Source organism: Amborella trichopoda, chromosome 13 (genome assembly GCF_054954075.1).
Source record: "Amborella trichopoda isolate Santa Cruz 75 chromosome 13, AtrichopodaSantaCruz75HAP2 v2.0, whole genome shotgun sequence".
NCBI classification, from domain to species: Eukaryota; Viridiplantae; Streptophyta; class Magnoliopsida; order Amborellales; family Amborellaceae; genus Amborella; species Amborella trichopoda.
In genome coordinates this window covers 36177180-36183719 of record NC_142348.1, presented here as the reverse complement: position 1 = coordinate 36183719, position 6540 = coordinate 36177180, and the positions used below count along the sequence as shown (strand labels likewise).

Below are 6540 nucleotides of genomic sequence, written 5' to 3'. Positions count from 1 at the left end.
TGAGCGTAAAACCATTATGCATCAGGTACAAATCTGAATCAATTCATGATAAGATATAACAAAGTTTTATGTTGGTTGTTTATTTAACACATCCCACTTCTTTTATCCGAGTTTGGGATGGGTTAAGTAAATCTTAATGTCTTCACCTTTACTACACCAACTCCCAATGCAAATATACAATTCAAAAATCACTATTAATATAAATACTTATTAGAACTCAAAAAATGAATATCAGAGTTTGCACTCGGATCCACTTGGTCTAACGGCGGTTAGAGAGACTAGTAGATAAAGCTTAAGCAGAATTACAAAAAAGCCTAGGCAGAATTACAAACCAAAAATTCAAAATTCAAAATTCAAAACCACAACAGCATACAGACATTTAAGGTAATGTCCACCTTCGTGCTAGGACTAACATGTGATACATCAAATTTCACCAACGACTCAAATGCATCTCCAAAAATATCATCCAACATCTTTCTTATGCAGATGTAAGAATTGAAATATTGCAATTTGATTACACTATGAATAATGCTAATTACTAAATAAAAGACTTCCACTAGTTTGCTGCCGTCACAAACCTTTGTAGACTGCAAGCTGGAATCGTTGTACACTGCATATTGTAGTATAATATCATTTCACGTTATTTTTATTCGTAAACGAATTGAATAATGCACATCAAATGTCTCTTTGGAGACATCCGGTAAAATTGGAAGGACAGAAAAAAGATTAGCATGGCTTGACATGCCCAAATCGGGAAATAGTCCAAATTTTTAAGGCATCGGGCTTGAGTCAAGACGGAAGAGACTGGGTTTTCATAACAAAGTGTCTCAAGTTCCATTCCTATATAACTTTGTTGAAAAAAAAAAAACAATAATGGCCTCATTTGGACACGAGGGGGAGACCAAGCCTATCAGAGAAATCAACTGCCCTCTTCTCCTTGGATTGAGCTATTTCTCTGCACGGGCGCGGAGACCCAGATGGGCGGGGAGACCAAGCCTATCAGAGAAACTGCCCTTTTCTCACCACATAAGTGGTACTCAATCCTATCAGAGAAATCAACTGCCCTCCTCTCCTGGGATTGAGCTCTTTCCCCACACATAAGTGGTGAATCCGCCCACTCTTTCCTCTCCTAGGATTGAGCTCTTTCCCTGCACATAAGTGGTGAATCCGATGGGCGGGGAGACCAAGCCTATTAGAGAAACTGCCCATTTCTCACCACATAAGTGGTGAACCCGATGGGCGGGGAGACCAAGCGTATCAGAGAAACTGCCCTTCTTTTCTAAGATTGAGCTCTTTCTCTGCACATAAGTGGTGAACTACCCGGCGGGGAGACCATGCCTATCAGAAAAACTGCCCTCCTCTCCTAGGATTGAGCTCTTTCTCTGCACATAAGTGGTGAACTGCCCCCCTCTCCTAGGATTGAGCACATAAGTGGTGAACTGCCCTCCTCCTAGGCACATAAGTGGTGAACTGCCCCCCTTTCCTAGGATTGGGCACGTAAGTGGTGAACTGCCCTCCTCTCCTAGGATTGAGCTCTTTTTCTGCACATAAGTGGTGAACCCGATAGGCGCGGAGACCAAGCCTATCAGAGAGGGACGACAAAGTGTATAAGAAATCTTACATAAGTGGTGAACCCGATGGGCGGGGAGACCAAGCCTATCAGAGAGGGACGACTGAGTGTACAAGAAATCTTTTGATGGGTCCTCTTGGGATGTATATAAATCATCCGGAAATTGACATAGAATTACACAATGAGGGAGGACCTTGGGCAGCCGCCTTAGCGCAAGAGATCAAGCATCAAGGGTAAGATTGGATGTCTAAGACCCTTAATGTTAGACCAGCATTAACCCTAGAGAATAAAATGCTTCTGCCGTCGTTTAGTTCCTGGCCTGTAACACAGTGTTGGAAAAATCGAACTATCCTCGAAAATCGGCCAAGGATCAGGTCCAACTAACCGGTAAACTAGCCGGTTCAACTGGCCTAACTAGGCAGGTCTCGACCGGTCAAAAAAGTGCTTAAAAAATTTAAAAAAAATACAAGGGATGTTTTAAAAAATTTCCAAAAAAGATGGGAAAATGTAACAATAAGTATTCATTGTGAAAACACTTTCCAATCTTTACCAAAATGATAAAAACATGCAAAAACACGTTACAAATAAATCTTTTATATATATATATCTATATATATATATCTATATATATATATATATATATATATATATATATATATATATATATATATATATATATATATATAGGAAAATACTACAAAACGCCTATAGCCGAAAATGAACAGTAATTTCACCTACCCTCATCACCATCTAAAGTTCATTGCATGGTCGCAATTGTCCTGTAGTATTTTATTTTTTATTTTCTTTTACAAATCGGAATGACTTGAAATTTGGAGCATCTGTTCATAAAAAATAGGTAAATCTACAACAAAATATTTAAAATATATTTTAAATTAAAAACATTGACCAAAATACCCCCAAAAAATTTTGGGGGTATTTTGGTCAATTTTGTTTTCACGAATTATTTTATTATTATTTTTATTAGATGTGCCTCACTAAGATGTACACACGCTCTAAATTTCAAGTTATTCCGATCTATAAAAAAAATGAAAAATAAAACACTACCAAACAATCGTCCGTGTAATGAATTTTAGACGGTGATGAGGATAGGCAAAATCACTGTTCATTTTTTGCCTATAGACATTGGTAAGACCCTTTCATATATATATATATATATGAAAAATGTTGAGATTAGCCCACTAGCTCATATAAACAAATGAGCCCAACGGCCCAGATTGAATGTGGGCCGATTTGACGGTCACGACCTCATTTTGTATTTGAGTTTTAAATCTTTTTTCTACAAATACAAATAACTTGAAATTTTAGACATGTATTCTTCTCATCAAGGTACACATAATAAAAATATTTTAAAAATAATTTGTAAAAAATAGATTGATCAAAATACCCCAAAAACCTTTCATGGGTATTTTGGACAATTTATTTCATGCAAATTATTTTTTTTATATGTTTATTAGATTCTCATTTTTTTTTAATAATACATGACTAAAATTTTAAATTATTTAAGTTTGTAGAAAAAATATTAAATTTTCATATGAAATGAGGTCATGACCTTCAGATTGGCCGATATTCAATATGGGTTGTTGGGCTCATATAAACACATATGTTCATATGAGCTAGTGGGCTAATCTCAGTATTTTCCTATATATATATATATACCCATGTATATAGAACCCCAAAGGATCACCATTAAATTTGACACAGATCTCTAGAAAAGTCAAGTCCCACACCCATGTGATAACTTTTCTAGAGATCTGTGTCCAATTTAATGGTGATCCTTTGAGGTCCTACACACATGAGTGTGGGAGGGTCTCATAGGATTATTAATATATATATATATGCTACTGTTAGCCTAAGGGCTAACACGAATGAGCCCGACGGCCTAAATTGAATCTGAGCCGATCTGATGATCACGACCTCATTTCGTGTTTGAATTTTAATTTTTTTTTCTATAAATCTAAATCACTTAAAATTTTAGGCATGTGTTCTTCTCATCAATCCTCACCTAATAAAAATATATAAAAAATAATCAGAAAAAACAAAATTGATCAAAATACCCCCAAAACTTTATGGGGTTATTTTGGTCAATGTTTTTCATGTAAAAACGTTTTTTATATTTTTAAAAGATTCACCTATTTTTTATGAATACACGCCTAAAATTTCAAATGATTTGGATTTTTAGAAAAAATATTAAAATTCAAACATTATCAAGCATCCGTGATCGTCAGATCGCCCCATATTCAATTTGGATCGTTGGGCTCATATCTTCATGTTAGCCCTTGAGCTAACAAGAAGATTTTCCTATATATATATATATATATATATATATATATATATATATATATATATATATATATATATATATATATATATATATATATATATATATATATATATATAATATGCAACGCCTATAGGCAAAAATGAACAGTGATTTTACCAACCCCCATCACCATCCAAAGTTTATCTCACGATCATGATTGTCTGGTAGTGTTTTATTTTTCATTTGTTTTCTACGTATCAGAATGACCTAAAATTTGGAGCATATATTTATAAAATATAGGGGAATCTTCGAAAAAATATAAAAAAAATATTTTACATGAAAACATTGACCAAAATACCCCCGAAATATTTTAGAGGTATTTTGGTCAATTAGTTTTTTTGAGGATAATTTTTTTTATATTTTTATTATATGTCCATCAGTAAGATGTACATACTTTTCAAATTTTAGGTCATTTTGATTTGTAGAAAAAAAATGAAAAATAAAATAGTACTAGACAATCGTGACTGCGTGATGAAATTTAGACAGTGATGAGGGTAGGCGAAATCACTATTCATTTTTGCCTATAGGCGTTGGGAAGACTTTTCCTATATATATATATATATATATATATATATATATATATATATATATATATATATATATATATATATAGAAAAAGTTTATATAGAGCCGAGGCTCTAAACAATCAAATTTGTGCCTACATCAAAAATTTCACTAGAAGAGGTTGTTTTGACGGCCAAATATCTTCAAATCGATCATCTCTACATGGATATGCATGGACATGAGAAAAAAAAATGGATTTCAAGTTTTGAAAATAGTAATTTTGTAACACATTTTTAGACAGTCAATTTTCAAGATTTTCAAGTTTCCATAGATCTGTCGATCTATACTAGTTTTAAAGCTTTAAACTTTATAAATAAATATGAAACTATATTTAAGGCTATAATAAAGATTTCCAATATTAAAACATTGTTCAAACACTATTGGATATTCGTGATCGTCAGATCCGCCCAGATTCATATGAGCTAGTGGGCTAATTCCATCTTTTCCTATTATATATATATATATATATATATATATATATGGGGGAATGATTTCATGCAACGGTTGTATAATAGTATAATGCAACCATCTTCAAAAACTATGCTAGAAACATTTGTTTGACACAAATTTTTACATGTACACTCTTTTCATTTTGAAGAACAATCACTAAAAAGAAAATTTTGAAAAAATTATCTAGAAAGTTTTCATTCTAGCCCAATTAATATAAGCCGTCCATTTTATTGATATAGTTAGATATAGGCCTCAAATGCATTTTTTTATTCCCAAAATTTTTATATAAAGTTATCATCATTAGATTAATAATTTTCAAAAATAAAAAAGTGATTTTGAATTTGTCAAGGCCTAGATCTTGAAATTAACCAAATAGATGGTCAAGATTCATTGTTGGATGGGTACTACTTTTGATCATATCTAGGGTGCAAATTGAAATTTTTTTTCGTAAAATTGATTATGATGATGAAGAGAATATGTGTGCAAAATTTGGGGTCATACAAATGTGGATGCATTATACTACTATACAAGCGTTACATTAGATCATTTCCCATTTATTGAAGAAGGTTATATAGAGCCTAGGCTCTAAACAATCAAATTAGAGCCCACCTCAAACATTTCACTAGAGGAAATTGTTTTGATACTCAAATACCCTCAAATTGATCATCTCGACATCAAGATGTATGGACATGAGAAAAAAAATGCATTTCAAGTTTTGTAAATACTGCATCTTGTAATGCTTAGGATTGTCAATTTTCAAGATTTTCAAGTTTTCATAGATCTTACACAAATTTTGAAGCTTTAAATTTTATAACTAGTGATGAAAATATGGTTTAAGGCTATCACAAAGATTTCCAATATTGAAACCACATTTCTCGACACTATTTGAAGGTGGGCTTTACTTTGATTGTTTAGAGCCTCGGCTCTATACAAACTATACCCATATATATTTGAGTTCTTTTAAAAATACCCAACTGAAGCACCAAAACTGGATCGGCCAGTGCCCGGTTCCGGTTTGACCGATCGATTTCGAGTTGGACCGGCCGAGTTTGCGAATATTGCTTTAACATGGTAGAAAGTGCCCATGAGTTCATGAATAGTCTTCACTGCTTGGATATGGGCCTCGCAGAATATTAGCACATCATTGGGTATATATCAAGTGAGTAAGTACATAATCACATCTCAAGGGGATTGCCTGAGGGAGGAGTTATTGAATACTGCTATATCGATTTGGAGGCTTAAGAAATCCAAGACCAACAGAAAGAGATATATGGATAGAGGGTCACCCTGTCGAGGACCCCTCTTACCCTTGAAATAACCTTTACGTATGCCATTGTATGCGATAGAGAAACCTTTTAATATCCCAAGAGACCCATTTGTAAGCACTAATTAAATCAAGTTGTACACACATTTTTGGTCTTGTTGTTGTATTATGGCTCATAGATATGAGTCCTTTAGCCATGAGTGTTGTCCGTGATGAGTCTCCCTTAAAGGAAAGCAAATTGGCACTACATGGCCCATTGGGACTGAAATCCTTCATGTGGATTGGAGACTTTGTTTTTAGGATCAAACATATGAAAGTAGAATTAACGTCCTTAAGGAATTTTACTCTCTT

General features: G+C 33.6%; 1 pseudogene; it reads left to right on the top strand.

Annotated features, from left to right (window-relative positions):
* Nucleotides 1-681: 681 nt before the first annotated feature.
* On the top strand, nt 682-772 carry LOC148779190 (U6 spliceosomal RNA; annotated as a pseudogene).
* Nucleotides 773-6540: the final 5768 nt, after the last annotated feature.